This window comes from Polypterus senegalus, chromosome 1, assembly GCF_016835505.1.
Source record: "Polypterus senegalus isolate Bchr_013 chromosome 1, ASM1683550v1, whole genome shotgun sequence".
Taxonomy (NCBI): domain Eukaryota; kingdom Metazoa; phylum Chordata; class Cladistia; order Polypteriformes; family Polypteridae; genus Polypterus; species Polypterus senegalus.
Window position 1 is genome coordinate 49,705,002 of NC_053154.1, and position 26,621 is coordinate 49,731,622.

The 26,621-nt window shown below is 36.5% G+C and overlaps 1 protein-coding gene across 3 annotated transcripts in view; it reads right to left on the reverse strand.

Moving 5' to 3' along the window:
- The window catches only part of shank2b (SH3 and multiple ankyrin repeat domains 2b), a 1,055,424-nt gene that overhangs the window by 522,593 nt on the left and 506,210 nt on the right, over positions 1–26,621 (reverse strand). The window lies entirely within an intron of this gene.

Below are 26,621 nucleotides of genomic sequence, written 5' to 3' on the forward strand. Positions count from 1 at the left end.
AAAACTGCTTTTCGACGTCTTCAAATGCAGCAGGTTGCATACGTTTGCAACCCGAGATTTTTCTTCTTTTTTGCTCGATCTTTCAAGAAAGTTGACAGTATCGATGGCGAAATTCCAAATTCACTGGCAACATACTTTTTCTTTTTGCCGGAAGCAAGAGCTGCAAAAATGTTAAGTTTTTTTTTCTAATATGAACTGTTATCATTTTTTTGTTTTTGCCATTTCTATAGAAGGGTAACAATGAGTTAAATTCCAAAGGATGTTTTTCACATGTTGATGAGCAATAAGCGAAGGGTATTGCTGAAAACCACCGAAAACAAAAACAGCAAAATAAAAAACAGTACAAGGAAAGTTCGAAGAAAGAAAAAAAAATTACGTTCCTGTTTGGGAATCGTTGTGCACAACTGAGCTGTGACCACAGAACTAATTGCTCTGTGGATGATTCATTCAGGCATTTCAAGGTCTTTTGTGCATTTCATTGTAATGAAAGTATCTGCTGAATATACTTTGTAGTAATGAGATTTCAACAGACTTGTGTCATATGGGGAAACTGTCGGGACTATAAAAATACTTTTTTATAATGAAAACTTTGTTGTAAAGATATTTGTTGTAACAGAATTTTACCTGTATTTTAAGCAACCTTTAAAAACCTATTTTAACATTCTGTAACAATTACAAGTCAATACTTTTCATAAACTATAGTCTAAATTACAACATGAAAAAAATCTGTTTATCACAAAAAAGTGAAAAAGTCACCATTGTATGAGTAAATTAAAACAGTTGTAAGATGAATAAAGGGTGTAAAATTATTCAATAGCAATCAAAAATCTTTTACATCTCATTCGAGCTTTCAAGTAGTACTACTACAATGATGTTACTAATCAATGAAATCCATTCATGTAAGTTATGTCACACCACGTATATTTTCAATGAAGGTAATCTCCTCCTTCAGCCCAAATGCCTCTCCTGTCTTTGAGGAATAAGAAACTTACAAATCCTTTGTAGGAAAACCAAATCCATGGCTGCATCTCTATATGTGATTTCAATTCATATATTCAAGTTCAAGTTTATTGTTATATTTATATAGTACAATGCTGTAAAGAGAATAACTCAAAGAGAAAACTTAAGAGTTGTCAGACTTAAAGATATGGCCAAGAATGAGAACATAAATTTATTTTATCACCTAAATGTGGCCCAAATGGTTCAAGAATCTCTAACATTTTGCCTCCAAGATCATGCAGGCTTATCAGGTGTACACTAGCTGTGCACGTGCTGTTGGTCCTTATACTCCTCTAATTAAATTTCTGGGATTGTCAGACACCATCTAATTTTGATGGAGGCACGTTTCAAAGGCTCACTGACCAACTTTTTACCAGATTTTGGTTCATTTACAGTACAGTGCATGAAGACCATGGCAGCAGTTGCTCAAGAAGCACGTGCCACTAGGTTTCAGCCATATTTGCTCTATCCTACAAAGATAAAAGTAAGTCTTGGGTCAGCGTACCACTTATTTCAATCACCATCAGAAGCACTTGCAGAGATTAACAATTTCTTTTCAACAGGCATTTTATGACTGGTGGTTAAGGCTTTGGACTTCAAACCCTGAGATTGTGGGATCAAAGCTACTGACACTGTGTGATCCTGAACAACTCAAATGTTGGAAGTCACCTTGGATAAAGGCATCTGCCAGATAAGTAAATGTAATGTAATGTTTGATCAAGTTCAACTTCCAGTAACTGCCAAAGAATGGCATTCATCAGTTTACTGATTTTGCAAAGAACATTATTATTGAATAGGTACAACTTTTGTACTGTTTTTATATTCTTTACAAGATGTCGATGTTAAACTTTGTTAACATGGACTGGTGTTAAATTGGGGCACCTTTTACACTGTTTATTTGTTCGACAAGTTCAGGGAGGTGGGGATGCGGGAGCCTAATGGGTTACAAGGTTTCGCCATTAATCATCTCCCTCCAGTATTTTGTCTTATGTATCTTACCTGTTTTTTGCATCGCACATACTATTTTAAGATATAATTTACTCTTTTTCATTAATTATGTGGGTAGGGGTGAGGATCAGAGGATGGGAGTGATGTTTGCCTTATTTCCTTGCTCTCATTTTCTGGTAGTTTCAATGTATTACTTCAGAGGAGTGGGTCTGTCCCCAGGGGTGGTTTGTGGATTGGTGAAGGATGCGATAGTTGGGAACTGTGGGGTGGTTTGAAGCCTCACTGCTTAGATTCAGTTTTGTGCAGTTACCCATTGTGGGGATCCAGCTGTTAAACGTAATTTATGGACTGGTCGGGTTAGGTTTGGGAGTTAGCCTGAGTTGAGTTTTTATATTTATAAATTTATTGATCACCACACAAAACCATATTAAACACTTCCTTTTCATTTTGTTTCACATTATCTCCTGCCAATTTATTTTCTCAATCTAAGTATGGCAAAGATTTCGTGGAATGTCAGGGCTTTGAACTCCACTCAGAGGCGCACTTGCCTCGTAGATTTCCTCCACTATGTGGCCTCAACTACTATAAATTTACACCAGCTGTTACAGACTCAAATCAAATGTATGTTTTTATTCTACTGTATATTAGTGATAATATGAGCAGCTCACTACTCAAAATGGTAAATCTATGAAGCACCCGGAATCGAGCCTGCAACCTCTTGATTATGAGTCAGCAGTTCTTAGTGCTGCACCACTCAAGCGGTCATGACAGCATTGTACCCTAACCTGATTTATTTTTCTTAGGTTATATTCTTGAATAAAAACATACTTGTTTAGATATACTTGTACCTGTTGTGAAAGTGTTTATTTGATATTTGGACTTCAGTCTTCACCCATTATAAACTTCATGTCAAAAGTTTGTCATTAGTACTATAATATGAAAAAAGGTTCTGTTTTAAGTATGTGTTCAACATTTCTTGCCTCACATTTCCTGTCATCCTAAATTTACTGAGATTGCTGCAGACACAGAACACACATGAAATGCATGTGCACCAAATAACAATATATTATTTACCCTATAAAACTCCAGGCACCTCACACCCAGATGAACAAGCTGCATCGGTGGGAAGATGGGCTACCTGCTGCTGATGCTGATTGACACATTTGCAAAACAAAAGAGGCTGATGGAGAGGTGCGAAGAAATTTAAGGTGGCCCAGGATTGCACATTTTTTCGTAAGCTTCAGGGAAAATAGTGTTAAAGCAGTTTAAGGGGTTTGTGATAAAAGCAGATTAATAAAGTATCTATCTATCTATTGTGGAGGATGGCCGGCTGTTTATCCCGGCCAATACCCCCAAGCCGCCAGGTGCAGCCCTCCTTGCAGCATGGAGGTCCCCAGAAGACCAGCAGGGCATCATGGACAATGGAGTTTTTATGCACCGCCCTGCTGGATGCCATGGGGGCCACGAGAGGGAGCTGCAGGGAGGACTGAAGAGTTCTTTGTGCCCTATGACCCGGAAGTTCGTCATAGGAAGAGCGACGGGCTTCCGGGGTGAGAATAGCATTGTTTACCCTGACCCGGAAGGAATAAGGACTTATGGACTGTTGGATTGGGAACACTTCCGGGTCAGGGAATATAAAAGGACTTTGGGAACTCCCAGGCAATGAGCTGAGTTGGGAGGCAGGGTGGCTAAGCGTCTGGGAGAGTGGAGGATTATTATTATTATTATTGTTATTGGAGTATTTGGGAGTGGAGGGTGCTTTGTGCACATTATTGATATAATAAATATCATTATTGGACTTTTACCTAGTGTCTGACGTGGTGTCTGAGGGTGCAAGGGTGCGAGAAAACCATAATCTGTTACACTATCTATCTATCTATCTATCTATCTATCTATCTATCTATCAATTTGGTGTCACATTAACATGCTAAATTTGTAACCTACTCAAGCTACTCACAATTTAACAATAAAAATAAATTCACATCTCTAAATAACTCGAGATGGTGTTGTTGATTTGCTGTCTGGTTAAACCATATTTAATTCACTAGTAATAATAAACTAAAGTAAATCATTACTGGGAGAGTGAATACCTATTAGCAGATGGTGCAAAGAAACTGAAAGACTATGTGCAAATCTGGCTATATTTAAAGTATGGCTCTAAATTTTATTTGTCATCATTGTAACTGTTACTTTAATTGGGAAAAGCAGTGTTTTAACCTTAAATGTTGGAGTGCTAGTTATCCAGAAAATAAAAATATTTTGTCAGGAACACTTTTTATTTATAATTGAATGGAGATGGCAAAGTGGGTAGCATGGCTGCTTCACAGATCCAATGTCCTAGGTTCAAAGTCCACAACAGAATGTGTGGAGTTTAAAAAGCTTCTTTCTGTCCACATGGGATAAAATACTGCAGGAAACTACAGTCTTCAATCAAAAACCCCTAAGATGTCTTTATTAGCATAATTGGTGATTGTCTGAAAGTACATGTGGAATAGTAGACCATAGAATGGACTGGTACTCTGTCCACAGCCTGCAATGCATTCAGTGATGCTGGAATAGGGTCTGGTTCCCTGAACTCTGATTTGGATTAAATGGGTTCAAGGATGTTACAGAATACATAACAGCATAGAATTTCAATAGGCCTCTTAAGACCAGATTTGTGTACAGTGTACTTAGGCATTGCTGTTGAGCATATCCATCCCTGAATAGCAACAATATTTCAAATGAAAATTTGTAGAAGAATAATGTGCCCTGTCATAAAACATCTTTTTTCCAAGATGGGTTCACAAATATCCAGTACCGTATATCTTCTAGTAGTGGCCGGCTTCTTATTGACGCCCGTTTCAAATAAATGCCAGGTTTGAAGAGATGTCGCGACAAATAGACGCCGGTCTCTAATAGTAGCCGGTCTCCTTTAAGCACCGGTCTGTAGTAAATGCCGATCTCCAATGACCCACCGCTTTTCGTATCACCTGGGCTACCACCCTCCTGCAGTATATCCTACGGTAAGTACCTTTTCGTGTCAAAAATGTTTTGTCGTCGGATGCTATCGAGGAAGCGAGAAAGTCAAAAAGAAATTTCTTTGTGTACATTTTGCCCTTTCGTCTCCACGTCAATCATAACCCCACAGGGAGGGCAGAGGTGGCGGGAAGAACATGAAAATGCCATCTTCGACACGTTAATCCTTATAAAACTGATTACTGCGCGACAACAAGCAATGGGAGTACCTGTATTGCCATCACAAGAAGAGGAAGATGAAGAAGAACTCGCAAATAACGAAGCAATCATTACCTATTCAGACGACGAGTAGATGGTAAGTACTGTACTTTATTGTATCTTATCCAGTCTCATGTCGTAATGTATACGTATATCCGTGAGCTTGGAGCTAATTGCATTTCCTTATGTTCCGCAGGGGACTTGTCGGGCTGATGAACGCTTTCGTGCGTAATTCGGACTGGTGCAGCCCAGTGCTGATGGCCTCATTTGCAAGAAAATTGACTTTTACCGTACCTGTTTTTCATGCTTACGGTAGTACCGTACTGTATACTGCTTTAATAAGACCGTACTGCTGTACTGATAATTTCATTAAATCCTGAAATGTTCATCCAGTGTTGTTGCCTACATTTTGTGACCGTAAATACGATACCATACCGTATTTTACTGCCAAATGAACCCCGTTTACCCATCACCATTCCGTCTGCGAGGCAAATAATAGCCGGTCTCCAACAACCGCCGGTCTCTTTTAAACACCGGGCCGTCCGAATAACTTTTTTAATAAACGCCGGGGCTACTATTGGAAGATATACGGTATGTTCCTCAAGTTTCAGTCCAATCGAGTGTCTTCAGAATGAGGAGGGATGAGATATTAGCAACATGAATGGAATGTGAAAAGTATTGAAATATATCTAAGTATCAATTTTAACATTTTAAAAATACTTCAATTCTCATTTTTTATGGTATCAGTTCTATTGCCTACATTACAAATGCACTTCCAGTTTGCCTTGCCTCGAGTTGCAGCCCTGCTTTATCCACTCACAGGTGTTAAAATGACAACATCAGCAGCACTGGAGCTTTCAGCAGATGCTTAACTAACAAAGAAGGTTGGCAGAGTGATGTCTGGAAATAAGAGATGTGTCTAACTGCAGCCTGCAATACCTACTGTATGACGTAGGTCAAGTAATGCCCACAACGTCCGTCATGAATTGTCATTTTAGTCAGATAACCCTCCCACAGCACTAACCATAACCACAGTGTAACGTGATTGCCGTTTTGTGACTGAGGTTAAGGACATTTCATGATGCTGGGGCATTATATGACCAACCTCATATGTACAGTGGTCCGCAATAACTCTCTGTTGGGAAATACTCAGTCTTTGTGGCTCTGGGGCCAGAAAACCATAAGATACATGCAAGATTTGCAAGTAAGCCAAAATGAAAATGTTTGAGAGGGATCTTATGTCTATATCATTCAAACAGTAATAAGGATAAGTATAAACCTGTAAACTGCTGTGTCTGAAATAGATTTGTGACATTTATTATTACCTGCAGGCAAGTTTAATTCTGTTCTGTTCATTCAGGGAGCTCCGTTGCTCCCTCAATTTTTTTAAACTCTTTTCTTAGTACTGTACTGAAGTTTGGAAATTTGGTATAGTGACAATCCTATGGGAGGTGTTAAGCTGAGCTTAAAAGTTGTTATTTAATACGTTTGGAAAAAAAAAAGACAATCGATCTTGTCTATGTTTGTTTAAATAAAGATTGAGTGTGAAGAGGGAGAGGTTGTTTCTGGAAGTGAGGGTCAGCATAATGCTGCACAAAAGAGACGCTTAGTTGTTAAAAGAAGGCACGGAGAAGGCAATTGTGAACAAAAAAGAAAAAGAAAAAAGTGTCACGGAGGAATTAGAAAGCTTAACGTGTTAACTGATTTTGGAAACGTCACTGGTTATCAACTGTCAAGTTATTTAGGTTTACTGCAGGCTAAGAACAGTTAATAGGTACATATGACACATATGATGATTCAATGATGTTTAGGAAAAAAGCTTCTACCCTTTAAAGAAAATGCACTGGTTATCTAAATATGCTGCATTGTACTGAAATATTCTCTTATCTACTGGACTTGCACACTAAAACTATTCTTTTCATGCTTCACGAGAACCATATACAGTAATGATTATGTACATATATGTCAAACATAATATATATGCACATATAAATATAAGTAATTAATATACAGTAATAATATACTGCATTCATATAAATGATAAGTGTCATTACACAATGCTACAAATTCATGTACGCCAAAATAAGAAAAATAACTTTTTTTGTTGCAATGGAAAACAATGACAAAATGAAGTGTTTCTAGTTTATTAAATATGCATTGAACTTTAAAAAAAGATATATATATATATATATTATATATTTTTATAGAAAGTTTTTAACAGATACTTGGTCAAAGCACAAACATCTATATATATATATATATATATATATATATATAAATGAATATATACACACATTCAAAATTCAAAATAAAATAAAATCTTTTAAATCTGTTTAATAATAGAAAAATTAAGAAGAACATACATAAAAGAAAACAAGGAGTGCAGAAAAGCAAAAATACCTTCAGAAACACACAACAAAGAAGATCATGAAGATGGCATCAAGTAAATTCACAAAAAGGTTATGAGGTACCCTTTGATACATGAATCATTCTTTACAGGACATATACTCTATTGTCAAGGCTGCTCCAAGAAAGCCTTACAGTATGGTGCACATAAACTCACAATTCAATTGAGTTTTCAGGTCTTACTTAATTACCTAGAGAGTTAAGTAAATTACCTAGAGGGTAAGTAAATTTAAGCTATGGTCTTTTACAGTCAGTTCAATAAAGATTTAATATGGAATGTATGTAAATGTATGTGTGAAACAAAATTTTATTATACCGTGTATGCACTTCCAAAGTAGTGTGTTTCCTATGTAGCATGGTATGCATGGTTCGACCCTCTCCACTCACCCACTTTGCCTTGATGTATTTGTGATGGGAGAGTCAATCGTATGAGACCTAAACATTTCTTGCCCTAAACAGAAATCTTTTGCTTCTTGTTTTCCTGGTGCTCATGTTCGAGATGTTATGAGAAGAGCGCCAACAGTCTTTGAAAGGCACAAGAACAGGGGATTAGAATCAATCCTAATACACAACAGGGTAAACAACATGAGATACCGACAGTCTGAGATTCTTAAGGTGAACTTCACAGCACTTGTTAATGCCACAAAGGAGAGGACCCCGGCTGCAAGAATCTTCTTCTCCGTTACCACTGGTTAGAAGATTAAATGAGTACTACAGTTGTCTTCTGGCATTAAACATCTGGTTAAAAGGCTTCTGCAAGGGACAAATCATCAGGTTCGTGAAAAGCTGAGACCTCTTCTGGGAGACGTGTTTCTTTAAGCAGCATGGTTTGCATCCCAATAGATTTGGCGCCAGGGTCATCTCCGAAAACGTCTCTAAGGTAATTTGTCTCTCTTGACTCTGTATTTTTAATCCTAATTCTTTCCATAATGCCTTGCTAGGACATGATAATTCTGTAGTAAAATTTTCCTCAAAAGTGTACTGTATCAATACTCTAATAACTGACCTCAATTTATGTAAAAAATCTAGACAGTGCGGCATAAATGCGAATAATTTAATTAAAATTTTGCCTCTGGATGAACACTTTATTAAAACTATAAGAACAGACTATAGATTAAATAAAAAATATGCACAAAGCGGAAATAATATGAATAACTTAATTACAATCTTGAACACCCATAACACTCCTACAATTCAGTTCTACTTTTCTGGGACCTTAAATATGGCCTTATTAAATGTTACAGCATTGACCAACAAGACATTTTTCATCAACAATCTTTTTTGTTATAGGAAAATCAATTTCATTGCACTAAATGAAATGTGGCTTAGCTTTGATGGTGCGGCTGTTTTAATTGAATCTGCACCTCTGAATTACAGCTTTACTCATGCAGATCACCAAGGTAAGAAAGGCAGCGGGTTAGGAAAGATTTAATTGAGCCAGTTAAAGTGTAAAGATGTTGGCTTTGGTACATTCAAGTCCTTTGAGTATTTTGACGTTGTTACTTAAGGAGTTTCTCAGTCTCTGGTATTGTCCATGTATAAAATAAATACAATGCGTCTTTCTTTGAGGAATTCCAAACTTCGTGTCAATCATAATTACGAACTAAAGCACGTTTCTAATAGTTGGTGACTTTAATTTTCATATCTATAATCAGTGTGACCTGAAAGCAAAATAATTTGTGAACCTCCTGCACTCTTTTTTATTTGAGCCAGCACATTAGTCAGCCTACACACAAAAGAGGGCACACATTGGATTTAGTATTTACTAAAGAACTTAAAGTTGATGTGAGTCAGATCATTGATATTGGTTTATCAGATGATTTTCTCTTACTATTTAATAAAGAAATAATGATTTAATAATAAATTAGAGAGAAGCATATTGTTAAAAAATAGTTCTTTGATTCATCTGCAGCTTCAAAGTTTACAAACAATTTAAGCAACCAGTTTGTTTGTAGTGCTTACTACAATAGTGAGAATAATGTAAATAGTAAGGTGGAAAATTTTAATACTAAAGTGAGAGCTGCCACTGACATAGTCACTCCTGAAAAGACAGTTAAAAAATCCTCCAGCACTGTTACACCATTGAAGACCCAAAGTGTGTCTGATCTAAAGAAAACATGCTGGGCGTAAATGGAGAAAAACTAAACTGATTATCCACTATGAGATACAGAAAGGCTAAAATAACAGAATACAACAACATAGTTCGTCTTGAGAGGTGGTGCCATTTCTCTAAAATTATAAATAACAATGCTAGTAATCTGAGAGTTTTATTCTCTACAATTGATCGTCTGCTAAACTCAAGTCACTTAATGGAATGCCTCCAAAAAACTTCCAGTGAAACTTGTGAAGCTTTTGCTATAGTTTTTAGTCACAAAATGAATGATATTAGAAATAATATAGTACATCTACCCAATACTGATCCTTTTAAACCCCGGTACACCATTTTAAACAAATTCAATTCTATCACCAGGATAGATTTACCTGATTTATATAAAATGATTTTTAAACTGAGACCCTCTAACTGCATCCTTGACCCAATATCAACAAGTTTTTCAAAGAAGTATTTGGCATGCTAATTGATAGTGTTCTTGACATAGTAAATTCATCATTAGATACGGGGGTGTTCCCCTGCTCAAGAAAAATAATCTTGACTCCTCTGCTTTTGAAAATTTTATACCTATTTCTAACCTGCCTTTCTTAAGTAAAATTATTATCATTATGCAGCTAAGTGATCACCTGAATAAACATTCTGATCTTGGCAAGTGTCAGTCAGGTTTTGAACAAATCACAGTACACAAACTACACTTGTTAAAATATTAAATGACTTGCAGGTAAATTCAGACAGAGGCCATTTTTCTGTTCTCATCCTTAGATCTGAGTGCCACATTTGATACCACTGATCACAATATTCTTAGAAATCGCCTTAGTCAGTGGGCGGACCTCTCTGGCAGTGTCTTAAATTGGTTTGAGTCCTACCTGGCAGGTAGAAAATTCTTTGTTAGTTGTGGTAATTATACTTCAAAGACACATGATATTCTATATGGTGCTCCACAAGGATCTATCCTGGGTCCACTGCTCTTTTCGATCAACATGCTTCCATTAGTTCAGATTATCTCAAGGCATAACGTGAGCTACCACAGCAAGGCTGATGACACACAACTGTATTTATCAATATCAGTACGCTTTCAAAAATGATGAATGTCAAGGATCAAAAAACATCTGTAAGAAATGCCCATTTTCAACCACCAAGGACCCCTTCCATACCATGACTTACAAATGTATTCTGGTAAATCTGTCAAAATATACAGCATTACACTAATATCAATTTTTCTTATGAAGATCATATTTTGTGTTATTTTCTTCTTTAATTTTAGACTGATATTTTTGGGGTGGAAGCTTCTAGGTAGAAAGGTTTACCTCGAGTTTGGTGAAAATGCAAAAAAGTTTGAGAATTTTGGAAAACTTTGAAAAATGCATTGCTGTCAATGGGACAAGGAGAAACGTAACTAGTTTTGAGGGATTATAATGGCGTGTTCTTTACGTGTCTCTATGGGTCTGCCAACTGTTCTGAACTGACTATAGTATCTTGAAATGTGATCTGAGATGTGAAACAGCAGGGCTAACCACTGCACCACTGTGTCCCACTGACTGAAAATTATACTCTGAGAGTCTTCTACCTCTCTCTGTGTCTCCTGAGCTCCTATTACTTTGTGGTTCCATGAATTTTAAATGTTGTATTTTATATTTTATTTTACTTTTTGCTTACACATACGAAAATGAACTTAATCTTTCATGGACAGTTAACGAATTATATCACATTAAAACAAAGATTTTACTCAAATGGACAAGAAAATCTTAACACTTAATGAAGCAGGACATCAAAGCATCCTGTTTACCTGAATTGTGCCAGTATCAATCACAGTAACATCTGTTTGAATGGAGTAGAAATCCAGGAGATGCTTCAAGCAGTATTGATTACTTTACTTTAACCTGCAAACACTAAGGAGATTCTTGGGACTAAGAATTACTAAATTGATGTACGGCCTGGAAAAGGAAGATATGCCACGTGAAGTCTTATGAAAAATATGCCTCATCTGAAAGAAGACTTCAGAAGAAGAAGAAACAGCAAAGACAGAGGGATGTCAGAAGAGGGTGAGAGATGTGTGACCGTTTTCATCTGATTGACAGTTAAATAATTTCAATATTGATTGCTAAATCAATGACACATCTTTGACATCTACAGTATAATTCTTCATAAACTTTTTCTAAAGACTTATCTATATCCATACTTTGCTATCAATCTTATTTTTGGATATTATATCTTGTTCTATTTAGTATCATTATTATTCATTTAATAAATATCACACTGCTATAAACTTTCTATGCTTTGTGTTCATATCTAGAGTGATTGAAGTAATGCTATAAACTTTCTATGCTTTGTGTTCATATCTAGAGTGATTGAAGTAATAAGGTAAAATATTTACAGCACCTGGAGCAGAAAGGAAGTGCCATATGATCCAAACTACAAGGTTTATCAGGATGAAAAGCTCTGTCCAATATTGAACAGTGCGTTAAAGTAAGACATTGATTGGTTGATAAATGGGATATAGCCAAGGATGTTAAGCCTTACATGTTTGAATAAATATATTCTTGTAACATTTAGGTCTAAGTCATATCTACAACATTATACATTGTATGTGAAGAAGATAAAGTATGTCTCTAGAGTGCTAGGAAGTGGTGTGTCATTCATATGGTACTTATATGGTACAAGTACTAGAGAGTGGTGTACAAGTCACTCATACAACAGCACTTTTGTGGTTAGGTTCTGTGTGTACGCACATATCTAAGTGTGTGTGTGTGTATTAATCTTAAAGTGCAACAGTAGACCAACCCAGTAACAAACCTGATGTGTACACTTATCCCTGAACAAAATAGATAAGGTAGAGGGGAATATCATGATGATACACCCTTCAACTAACTAACAACCACCAAGCCTATGATACAAGGGGTCAGCTTTACATACTCAGGGAGCTGTCCCTGTCACCAATCTGTGTAACATCATGAGGAGCGTAACATGCTGAATCCACTGAAGAAACGACATACAATGAATCGATGCAGAACAATGAAGAATTTTCATAGTATTCTTACTATGGTCAGTTAGTATACCCCTTAAATGAAAATACTGCAAGTTGTGAGTCCACATACGAAGTTTGGATGAGACTGTGCTATAAAGTGTAATGCTGAGCAAAGGGGTTTTTCTTTCTTTAAACATATGTGGTGGTGCAAGTACTGCTTGAGTGCCATCATGTATACATCTATATGTGGTAAATTATTTATGCATGCATTAAGCAGGCCGATCAGCATCACAAATTGTCAGGTGAAATGCACTTACAGTAAGCATGCATGTGCAATGCAAACAGGTAGGTAGCACGCATTTGGTAGTGACATGGTCATCCAACAATGGCTTCTACAGCTCTGTGATGTCACGCTAGTCTCCCAAAGCATCAAGGGGCTCTGGGGAAAAAGTTAGTCTAAGCCAACACTACACTGAACACTAATAGTAAGCAAATGATGGGAGAGCTTCATCTGAAAATACTCTCTGTATGAGACGCAACCTATGAGACATGTAGATTTAGCTCAATTACTAAGAACAACTTGTCAACAACATAAAAAGAAACCATTCATCAGAAAGTATTTTCCCACTTAAATGAATGAAACGCAATTAGAAACTAAAAACATATAAATCCAAAATAACCAAAGCAAGATAATTTTTCACTTTTTGACACTTGCAGAAAATTACTGCTGCTTTAACTCAGGTTTTGGTTGTTGATTATCTATTAAATTCTATATTGTGTGATTCTTCCGATTGTTAGCATACAATAAGATAGTTATGGCAATATCATTCCAGAAAGAAATTTTACAGTACACGAAGACAGACAAATTCATAAACATTTGTTATTAATATATATTTTTTTGTTCTTCAACTTTGCATATTTCATGAAAAAAATATCGAAAAACTCATTGAACAATGTGTCATGGACTAGAGGATAATCTACTGTATCTGGTTTTTGATGTTCTCTTTATCAAAATGGAACAATCATCCTTAAAGCTCTCTCCTTCAGATCTTGACTACCATAACACAATGCCATAGAACCATAGTAGCCTACCTCCAAGCAGTTGAAAATCTAATATAGGATGATCTTAAAAACTTCTAACATGAAGTATCAAAAACAGAGTAAATACCAAACTAAGAGCTGTCTGCAGCAAACAAGATGTCAAAGAGTTTCCCAGATAGCCAAAAAAAGACCCATTTCCAGGCAGTCTGTTCATAATTGCTATGTGCAGGAAACCACCAAAGTTGTGTTGGGCACCACTGTCGGAACCTTGAGGGTGGACATTTACAAGAATGTACAGGACAGCTACAACTAATAGTATATCCTGATAGCATTTCTACATTTGCACCTCCATAACAGAGATAAGGTATTCTTTTGGTAAACTGGAAAAGGGATCAGAGATAAAGATTACAGGCTTTCCTTTAATTATCCTATTTATTTATCAGTTGTGTGTATCATGTACGGCTCAAACACACCCATTAACCTACATCAGTTCAGTTTATTGTTGTATTGGGCTCTTCACTGAATGCAGGCTCATAGCACTAAATTGTGTCACTAACATAACTCTCTTTAACTTTAATTTTTTCAGCAAGGTAATAACCTTTACCTTTGCTTTCTTTAATTTTGTCAATGCTGCCAAAAACAGGTTGTGACTCTGACAGTGATCCTAATGGAATGAACTTGCTCTGACAACAGACAGATAGATGGATGAATATATTACTCTAATGGCTAGATAGTTCAATCAATCAATGAATTAATGAGTTGTCTATCAAACAACAGGGATACTGTATGACAGAAAGGCTTTAATTAAAAATTCTGCAATATCAGAAGTAAATAAAGAAACACAGAAAAGGCAGGCCAAGAGCAAATATGCAGTTTGCACCTTCCTGTGTTTCACATTTTATATTCTGTGTATGATTTTATTAAAATATCACCAGTATGAAAGGAGAACAATTTCATTTTGTAAACAACTAATATAAAATTGCATTGAGATTAATTTTTACATGCACACCTAAGATATACAATTCTATACATCTGTGACTTTAAAGTATTAATGTAATTCCTCCTAAATATTCTATTTGCAGCAGTAACATGATATACCTGTTTAAGAACATCTAGATCTTAGCATTGACCTCTGCCATTAAAACTTTTCTAAGTATTGGGGTTTATTAATCTTGTGAACTTGTATTCAATTCCCATGCATTAAAAGCTATACTTTGGTATTTCAAATGCTTGTAATAGAGCAGGATGAATGATAGGAAAAGAAAACCCATTTATATACAGTATATATATATATATATATATATATATATATATATATATATATATATATACACACATACATATAAATATATATATATAAAAAATATACAAGCAATTATGGAAATGTTTTCCTATTTTCACATAAAACAAAAACTAAAATCAAGAAAGCATGCACTATACATGCACTTTCACACACATAAATAATATATACTAAGCATTAAAGCTAAGATTAAAGCTAAGATTAAAACACAGCCACATTTGCCAGTCATTCTTAATTTTTTTTTTATGATTAGGTGACCTGCAACGACTTCCAAAGCTGATATAAACAAAAAATGCATGTCATCAATAATGAAACTACAGACCTCGTTCCGGTGTTGAACATGAGCAACCCATGACAAATAATCCACTTTGGACTGTATCACATCACAAAATAAGAAAAGCAAATGCAGAAAAACAAACTATTTTCCAAACCCTCATGCCATATAAACTTCATCTTGCTTTACATGCACTTTCTCTAATTATGCACGTTTCTTCTGCTTCAAGGCTCCAAGATTCACTACAGCTATAGTTTTTTACCTCCATGTCATACACTTTACATAAAGAAGCATGGTAAACAGATGCTTCCTAATCCTCACATGTTCAGTCTTTCCTTATCAACAGCTGCATATTGCTGGGAAACAATCAGGGATTATATTTTATACTGTCCTTGCTTAGTAATCCCCTTCTTAACCTTTGCTTTAAAATATATTAATTAAAAATGAATATATGATTTTGAAATATAACTTGGTCAACTGCACTTTAGTAGGTTTTTGTACTCATTAATTTTTATTTCAATATTATTCATCATTCACATAAACAAAAAACACCACCATTCCAAAAGCCCTTTTGAATTTAATATTAACACTGACAACACACAGGTTTATTGTAAGTAAAATATATTTATCCTATTACAATATTAGTCAATGACATAAAAACATTGATCTTAAGAAGCAAGTATTTTTAGCTAGACATTTTTTTTGCAAAGTGCTGACTTAGTTATGTTAACTCTAAATTCAGAAGACACTAAATAATGTTCACTGTATAAGGCTGGCATGGTTTTGACACTTCATTTCAGTATTAAAGATTTGCTTGCTATAGTTTTATAATATTTGAAAGCTATTGTGACATACAAAAACTACATAAATGATTTGTGTGTTTTTAGTTTACAGTTTAAAATCGCTCTCTTTTCACAATTATAATTATTTCACAGCTCAGCTGCAAGGATTATAACGACCTATAAAAATCAATGATATCACTACTGCTCTTAGGTCTCTTCCTTTGCTTTCATTTAACTTTTGAAATGATGTCAATGTTTTTTTTTAATACAGAGTAGCTGTAAGTGGTTTCATGTTAATGCTTAGATACCCGCTTGGATATTCGATCTTAACATTAAAGTTACATCACAACTGAAAAAACATATAATCACACAATTCATTATTTTTGAAAAACTTTTTATTGATTAACTACAAATTTTTGAAAACACTCCTTTTTATGCACATGTAATCTATTTCACATTTACATAGTAAATGTAATGTTATCGGATTTAAGTAGTTTGCATGTTCTCCCTGTGTCTGCATGGGTTTCCTCTGGGCACTCCGGTTTCCTCTCACAGTCCAAAGACATGCAGGTTAGGTGCACTGGTGATTCTAAATTGTCCCTAGTGTATGCTTGGTGTGCGTGTGTGCACGTCCTGCCCGGGGTTTGTTTCCTGCCTTGCACCCTGTGTTGGCTGGGATTGGCTCCAGCAGACCCCTGTGACCCTGTAGTTAGGATATAGCGGGTTGAATAATGGATGGATGGATGATTTAGTAATCATTTCAAATTGCACTATAGTAAATGAGTTTGGATCCTTCTAGTGTGGCAGAATAATATGGTGAGTGAATAGTGCAATGTACATTATAATAACAGAGTGAGTCTTAAGTTGCATTTCTTCATTCAGTGTTACCCCAAAAGGAGCCACTCATGGGTGAGGATTTTTCAAAGTCCTAATGATGTCTGTTATGGAGATGAAACATGCAATCCAGTAGCACTTAGACCAGGGTTCTCAAACTGTGGTCCTGGAGGGTCCCAATGGCTGAAAGTTTTCATTCTAACCCTTTTCTTAACTAGTGACCTGTTTTATTTTTTTTAATTTAATTGATTTGCCTTTTTAAGATTTGTTTCCCTGAATTTCTTCATGGTTCCTCTGAATTGCTTCATTTTTTTCTTTAAATGGCACCCAAACAGAAATGAAATGTGAAGTGCAACTAAGTCAGGGCCTCAAACTCCAACTGATTTCACTCCAAATAATTGCTTAATTAGGCACCGATTCTTGTTTTTAATTCAACCCGTTCTTTAATTCCATGGCTTGTTGCTGCTGTCATTGTGCAATAGCGTACATTTCTGAAATTGTTGATTTCCTCTTTTCTAAGAGCACTGTTAAAATGTTTTGTGCACCTGAGCAGATCAACATTCCTGAGACCTTCATCTTTCTTTATTTTCAGATATTGTATGACGGACACTGTTGGTCATATTTGGGCTCATTTTGTATCTCACTATTGTTTGGCAATTAGCCAAAGAAAAAGAAACAATTAAGTGTGCAGAGTCTTCAATAGCAAGTCAATTACAATTAATTCAAAAGAAGTTAATTAGCAGCAAAAACAGGTCACTAATTAGAGAAAGGGTTAGGATAAAAACCTGCAGCCACTGTGGCCCTCCCCGACTGGAGAGATCAACCCAACAATGCAGCCAGGTGAGGCAGGTGTTTGAAAAGTATACTCAGGGGTCTGTTTTTGCCAATCTAAATTAAGTCATATGTATGAAATTAACATTTTTAAACTGAAGCACATCATGTGACCATGTGAGGAAGAATATGCTCTAGCTAGTGTTGATTCTCATTTATTTAAACTATTATCAAACCCCTTCCTCTAGAAACAAACAGCTGACCTTTTCAACATCTTTTCACACAAGGAGTACTAGTATAGTTGTCTTGTCCGGTGCCCTAGCTCAGAACTGTGCGGGTGTACGTTAGCCTTGTCATCAACAAGTATTATGTTCATTCAGCTTCCTCCACTTTAAAATTTTAATAATTGGATATCTAAGTTTAAAATCAAAAATGCTGATGAGTTAAAAAAGGGACTTACAGTTGAATGATTTTTAGCTTATTTTTCTAAGAGCTACTTATTTGTTTTCCTTTTTAGATCATCTTATTAACATGTCAATTGATTTATTCTGCTCTGATTAGTTTCACTACCAAGTTAAAACTCCTTAATTATTTCTGATGGCGTAATAAATCATATTAAAAAGTGAAACAGTGAGATCTCATGCTGACATAAGTGATCAATTAACATTTTTATCCTAAAAGATTATCACTGTCATTTCATACTGTAATGTCTCAATTTCCTCAAATGACTGTTTCGAAAATGATGCAGAAGGCAGTGCCTCCAGAGAAACAGAAAACATACTAAGTAAACAACAGATCTGCAAACAACCCCAGGGCCGGAAAGTACAAAAAGCCAGAAGAGGAGCTATTTTTACTCTTTCATTCTGTCATGAGTTTAAAACAAACTGACAAATGAACCTTAAAATAAACCAGTAAAATTTCAAATATCCATTAATATCAAATATCAATTAATGTATGACATACATTGTTAAGTCTTTGTACCATCACAATTAAAAAAAGGGAATGACACTATTACAAAACAAACAAGAAACAAATTGGAACTGTGACCACACATTTCCGATCCTGCAGCCAAAAAATGTTTACTATAAAAATATGTGCCTTTTCCTAGGCAAGTATTCTAAGTGTACTTAATGGTATAAAATGTGCAGCCTTTAACAATCTTTCACCAATAATTAGAATTGTAGTGAATCTGTAAAAAATTATTATTATTACAGAAAAATCTGTAATAAAACCCTTAGTAATAGGTTCTCATGCATAATCAGGACATGATAAAAGATGGTGAAAGTCCAGTAGACCCACTGTTTACAGAACTTTCTCTGCCACTTACTGCATAAGACATTTTTAAAATATAAAAGTAAAATGTGTAAGACATTAAAAACAGCCTGCCTTAATGCTAGAAGTATCAAAAATAAAACAAGTGAGTTGGAGTTGTATGTAGCAGAGCATAATTATGAAATTATAGCAATAATAGAAACCTAACTAAACAAGATGGGGATGAGTATAACATACAGTGCATCCGGAAAAGTATTCACAGCGCATCACTTTTTCCACATTTTGTTATGTTACAGCCTTGTTCCAAAATGGATTAAATTCATTTTTTTCCTCAGAATTCTACACACAACATCCCATAATGACAACGTGAAAAAAGTTTACTTGAGTTTTTTACAAATTTATTAAAAATAAAAAAATTGAGAAGGCACATGTACATAAATATCCACAGCCTTTGCCATGAAGCTCAAAATTAAGCTCAAGGGCATCCTGTTTCCCCTGATCATCCTTGAGATGTTTCTGCAGCTTAATTGGAGTCCACCTGTGGTAAATTCAGTTGATTGGCTCCACTCACTTGGAATCTGGAACCAATGTAGAAAGCATTTTAAGATGGAGAAGCTTCTATCTGTGGCACCCTAGCAAGAGAACCACCTCTTTCAACCTTCACAAACATATGCAGTTTTTAATATCTGGAAAAAATTAGGAATTAACTTGCTTAGAGATCTTTATATAGACAACGTCTTTGCATCCTAAGAACAATTACATTCCAAATTTAACATTTCAGCTACACATTTCTTTCACTATCTTCAAATCAGGAACTTTGTTAAACAGAACCTTCCAGATTTTCCTCATCTTGCACCCTCATCCACGCTGGAAAAAATATTGCTCAATTTTAAGGAATTAGACTCCATCTCTACAATATATATACATATTTACAATCCCTTCCTTTCAAAGATCCAAGAGGACACTGGGAAAATGACCTCTCAATTAATATATCAGAAAAGGAGTGGAAAGTAGCAATGCAGAGAATTCACTCGAGCTCCATATGCGCAAAGCATACAATTATACAACTCAAAATTATATATCAAGCACATCTGTCTCGACTAAAACTCTCCAAAATGTTTCCAGGACATGATCCAACCTGCGAACGTTGCAACCAAGCCCCAGCCTCACTGGGTCACATGTTCTGGGCCTGCACCAAATTAACATTATTCTGGACAAAAATTTTTAATTACCTCTCAGACAGCCTTGGACTCACAATCCCTCCTAACCCATTAACAGCTGTGTTTGGGGTTCTTCCAGAGGGGCTTAAAGTGGAGAAGGACAAACAAATTGTGATTGCATTCACTACACTGTTGGCACGCAGACTTATTCTGATAAACTGAAAGAACCCAAACTCTCCTCTTTTAAGTCAGTGGGAAACCGATGTGTTATATTATTTGAAATTGGAAAAAATTAAATACTCAGTTAGAGGATCCGTACAGACTTTTTTCAAAACATGGCAGGATCTAATCAATAATATTTTAAAATAAGTTTATAAAGCACAGAGAATTTATTAATTTAGGTATTTTTACAAGCCTTAAATTTTACGCCGTTTGGCTTGCTCTCTCGCAGGGGTGGGGATCGATCTGTTCTTAACATAATTCTTTTTTTAGTAAAAACTTGATTTCTATGTATGGATTGTAATAAAATTAATAAAAAAAAAAAAAAAATTCAGTTGATTGGACATGATTTGGAAAGGCACACACCTGTCTATATAAGGTCCTACAGTTGACAGTTCATGTCAGAGCACAAACCAAGCATGAAGTCAAAGGAATTGTCTGTAGACCTCTGAGACAGGATTGTCTTGAGGCACAAATCTGGGGAAGGTTGCAGAAAAATTTCTGGTGCTTTGAAGGTTCCAATGAGCACAGTGGCCTCCATCATCTGTGAGTGTAAGAAGTTCAAAACCACCAGGACTCTTCCTAGAGCTGGCCGGCCGTCTAAACTGAGCAAACGGGGGAGAAGGGCCTTAGTCAGGGAGGTGACCAAGAACCCAATGGTCACTCTGTCAGAGCTCCAGAGGTCCTCTGTGGAGAGAGAAGAACCTTCCAGAAGGACAACCATCTCTGCAGCAATCAACCAATCAGGCCTGTATGGTAGAGTGGCCAGACTGAAGCCACTCTTTAGTAAAAGACACATGGCTGCCCGCCTGGAGTTTGCCAAAAGGCACCTGAAGGACTCTCAGACCATGAGAAACAAAATTCTCTGGTCTGATGAAGACAAAGATTGAACCTTTGGTGTGAATGACAGGTGTCACATTTGGAGGAAACCAGGCAATGCTCAACACCAGGCCAATACCATCCCTACAGTGAAGCATGGTGGTGGCAGCATCATGAGTTGGGGATGTTTTTCAGCAGCAGGAACTGGAAAACTAGTCAGGATAAAGGGAAATATGACTGCCTGGATGAAAACCTGCTCTAAAGCGCTCTTGACTTCAGACTGGGGCGACAGTTCATCTTTCAGCAGGACAACGACCCTAACAAAACAGCCAAGATATCAATGGAGTGGCTTCAGGACAACTCTGTGAATGTCCTTGAGTGGCCCAGCCAGAGCCCAGACTTGAATTTGATTGAACATCTCTGGAGAGATCTTAAAATGGCTGTGCACCGACGCTTCCCATCCAACTTGATGGAGCTTGAGACATGCTGCAAAGAGGAATGGGCGAAACTGGCCAAGGATAGGTGTGCCAAGCTTGTGGCATCATATTCAAAAAGACTTGAGGCTGTAATTGCTGCCAAAGGTGCATCGACAAAGTATTGAGCAAAGGCTGTCAATACTTATGTACATGTGATTTCTCATTTTTTTTATTTGTAATAAATTTGCAAAAACCTCAAGTAAACTTTTTTCACGTTGTCATTATGGGGTGTTGTGTGTAGAATTCTGAGGAAAAAATGAATTTAATCCATTTTGGAATAAGGCTGTAACATAACAAAATGTGGAAAAAGTGATGCGCTGTGAATACTTTCCGGATGCACAGTAGATGGGTAGATGGGGTCTTTAATGACCGCTTGGGCATAGCTGTCAGTAGGGTGTCTGCCTGCTGATAGAGTGTCAGCCACATCAAGAGGATTACTTACTTCAGCAGCAACATTTAGTCAATAGATGGATTGGGAGAGCATGTGGGGCCACGAGGTCACTGGTAAGTGGTGTGTGGCACTCCCAATATCTATGCAAAAGGACAAAGGTCCAAGTCTTTAGAGTCCTGATGCTTCTTATTTTGCTATATAGTTGCAAGACATTAATGCTATCCGGTGACCTGAGATGAAGACTGGTCTTATTTCACATATCTAAACAAACTAAAATCCTTATGAGAAAAACTTGTTAGTCATTGTGCATTTGTTATTGTGCACAATTAGAAATAAGTAGTTGTTTAACATGTTGTGTTAGCAAACACACTGTTCTGAGTTCAAAGGAAAATGCGGTTAAAGAGAGCTTTTCCAAACCACACCTGGAATACTGTATGTGGTTTTGATCACTATATTACAAGAACGATATACAGTAGCAACACCACAGAAAGTCCAAGGAGGAGGTAATAATTTTAGGATGGTAGAGCAAACATTGTGAAGAAAGGTTTAAGTAATCAGAGGGAGATGATGACAGAAGTGAATACAATTACTCTTTTTAGAACTTTTCCTTATGTCCTAGATGTGTCTTGAACACAAATTATAATTGTTTAATGCAGCATACCCAATTAACAACATACAGTCATGCCTTCAAAAAACACCCCACAATCACCCATAAACTATTAAGGGGTCTTCATACATTAAAATCATGTTAAGGTAAATCCTGACTTTAACCAGTTTACCTCGTAACTACCATTCATGACAAACCCTCAGAGACACAGTAGATTTAACAAGTGAACTCTGTGGTCATTGAAGAACAGTTAGGTAAAGCTAAATCCAAAGAGAGAAATAATGATATAACTAGCAAAATACCCGCGCTTCGCAGCGGAGGAGTAGTGTGTTAAAGAAGCAATGAAAAAGAAAAGGAAACATTTTGAAAATAACGTAACATGATTGTCAATGTAATTGTTTTGTCACTGTTGTGAGTGATGAGTGTTGCTGTCATATATATATATATATATATATATATATATATATATATATATATATTTACACACACACACACACATACACATAAACATAAATATATACATATCTATACATATACACATAAATATACACACACACATATATACATACATATATATACACAAATACATATATATATATATATATATATATATATATATATATATATACATACACACACACATATATAAACATATATATACATATACATACATATCTACATATATACACACACAGCTATTTCAGATCAGTGCAATACGCTGTTTGTTAAAACGGATGACTCCCGCTCTTACGCAAGTCTGCGTGGATATTATGAACTATCATATTTGTTCAAGTTCTATTTAAATTTTAAATAGAAGGAATTTTTATTTAGTCGACAGAAATATCTTTGGTAGGAATGGTAAAACAGACAGGAATATTATTCTGAATAAATCAACTCAAACCTTAAACAACTTATAATATTTTGCTCTCCATAAAAATATATCCTGTCTAAATTATACAAGTTAGAAATAAAGTAAACGTTAAAAGAACAAACATTCAAATTTCTTTACTCTTATGTAATTTTATATAAAAATAAACTTAGATTTTAAATATCCCAAAAGATTTTGCTCTCCATAAAAATATATCCTGTCAAAATTATACAAATTCAAATATGAACATGCTGCATAACAAAACCTGGAAATATAAATAAAATGTGTTCCTTTCAGCAATAACAAATCAAATCATTCAGTTGTCTTTGCTCATATGTCATTTTAGAGCTGGACGCCTGGCATCTTTTTTGGCACAGGTTCGTTTCTGTTTGGTGTGAGGTTCTGTGTTGTGGAGATTCTCAGGATGGATTGCAGGTGCTCATCAGTGAGGCGACTCCTGTGTGCTGTTTTGTTAGTCTTTATCACTGAGAAGAGCTTCTCACACAGATATGTGCTACCAAACATGCACAAGGTTCGAGCCGCATGTAGACGGACTTTTTGTTCTTCAAAGTCACCAAAGCGCCGTGCAAACTCAGTGCGCCAGTTTATCAGCAAAGTGCGATTTGGGAACACCGTAGTGACGACTTGGTTTAACATTACTTGGCAACAGGGAAAGTGGGGCAAATTGCACTGGTGCATTTGTGTCTCCCATAAAAGCAGCTTCACTTGAAATCACTTTGTGATTGTGCACGGTAAAACGTCCGCTGAAGTGTCAGATTCTTATTTAATTCTTCTGCTTTCTGTATCTTCTGCATTGCATTCAGGTTACCCTGATGTTTTGTCTCATAGTGCCGCCTTAGATTAAATTCTGTAATTACAGCCACATTAGCTCCACAAATGAGACACACGGGTTCAGTAAACATATACTCAGCCTCCCATCGGTTTTTAAAGGCTCCTATTTTCAGAATCAACTTTTCTCTTCAGCATCGTGTGAGCTAGCTTCGCAATAACTTGCAGCATCATAAGCTAGACTTGATTAACGCGTAAGTGTTGGCAAGGCAGCTGAAGCGCTGCATTATGGGATCTGTAGTTTATTGTGTTACCAGCGCTTCATATACCCGGCCATTAATAACAATAATACAGTATATAAAATGATCTCGGGCCGGATATAATTACGCGGGCGGATGTGGCCCGCCCTTGAGTTTGACACATATGGACTAAATAGAACTTGAAAAGATATATTTTTTCAAATGTGATCGCGCAATTCAGATAGAGTTGACGCAAGACTACAGCCTGCATGCCTCAATAAGTCATCCTCCCTCGCTCTTACTTTTTACCGCTCATCTAATGAATACACTGAGTATGGCTTTACCAAAACAATCATTGATGGCTAATAAAGTATCCATTATTCGAGTATGTAGATCGGGATATATATATATATATATATATATACCCGCATCGCATAGGAGAAGTAGTGTGTTAAAAAGCTAGAAAAGAAAAGGGAACATTTTAAAAATAACGTAACATGACTGTCAATATACAGTATTTGTTTTGTGAGTGTTACTGAGTGTTGCTGTCATCAAGGATTTGATTATCATTATTTCTTTCAATCAGGTTCGTATTTGTAGGATGTGTTGTGTTCAAGTTACATTCCGTGTTTGTCAATCGCTGTAAAGATGACAGGTTTCATTCATCGATTCGTTTCTTACTGCATCAATAAACAGCTCGTCTTCTTCTTTATCTGAGACCTGACACACTGCATGCACGGTTTTTTACACTGTCTTCCTTTAGCGGACATTGACTTTTTCCAACGTGTGCTTTGTTTCCGCAGTAGTTGGATTTATGAATATGCTTGTATGTATCAGACGCTTCATATTTTTGCTGCCTTTTCAATTGTGTAATTGGTTTTGTTCAGCTCTTTGGAACTGTTGCTTTTATCTGTGCACGCGCCAGTTCACGGAGCCACTCGGTGTACATGCATCGAAGGTTCCCAGCTGTGCTGGTGCCATCTCGTGCTATGTCCATGGCTGTATTTAATGTTACCTTAGTCCTGGCACTTAAAACTTTCTCTCGCAGTTTCGCTGAGTTTGTGTCAAACACCACCCTGACCATCTCATCTTCCTCTCCATAAGCACAGTCCTTCACCCGTGAATATTTACCCGTGGCAGTTTGCTATTGGATTGCCGCTGACGGACGGCCTTATATGGGGAGGCACTAAATTACAAACGCCAGCGCAGCCTGTCTATGAACTTAATTTAAAGTGTAGGTTTACATCGTGCTTTGTTTTCAAGTAGCAGAACTCATGAATATGGTTGTATATGTCACTCGCTCGCTTCTTATTGTTTCGCTGCCTTCTCAATTATATAATGCATGTTTTCTTGAGCGCTTTTTTGAGGTCTTCCTGGTTTTCTATGTACTGCGTGATTACGTGGGAGGCGTGATGATGTCACACGAAACTCCGCCCCCACGGCGTTGAAGCTCATCTCCATTACAGTAAATGGAGAAAAACTGCTTCCAGTTATGACCATTACGCGTAGAATTTCGATATAAAACCTGCCCAACTTTTGTAAGGAAGCTGTAAGGAATGAACCTGCCAAATTTCAGCCTTCCACCCACACGGGAAGTTGGAGAATTAGTGATGAGTGAGTGAGTGAGTGAGTGAGTGAGTGAGTGAGTGAGGGCTTTGCCTTTTATTAGTATAGATTCATCCTTCCATTCATGTCCTGAAGTCACTATTTCCAGTACACAGTTACTGTGTGCTACTTCTACAACAGTGGGTTCAAAGCAGAAATCAAGCCTCCCTCTGTAGACCGGTTGATTGACGACTAGAATGACTCTGATGTCACTTCTGGTGTCCGTCCTCCTGAACCTACCTCTTCTTGTCAGATGGACCCAAAACTGGAAGTTCCACCATCTCGGGACAGTTCTGTTTTGAACTTGAATCTGTAGCGATGACTTTGCAATAATTGTATATTCTGATGAAATTCTCTGCATCCAGTTATATCGGGTGACTGTCTTGACACCCCAACTCTTTACCTTTGTCCTCAGTTTCTGCTACAGTGATGTAGTGAGCAGGATTTGTTGTTTGGATGATGCAGCAACAGAATGTGGTGGCCCTACTTAAGGCTATGGCAACTGAACTCCAGGCACTAAAGGTCCAGGG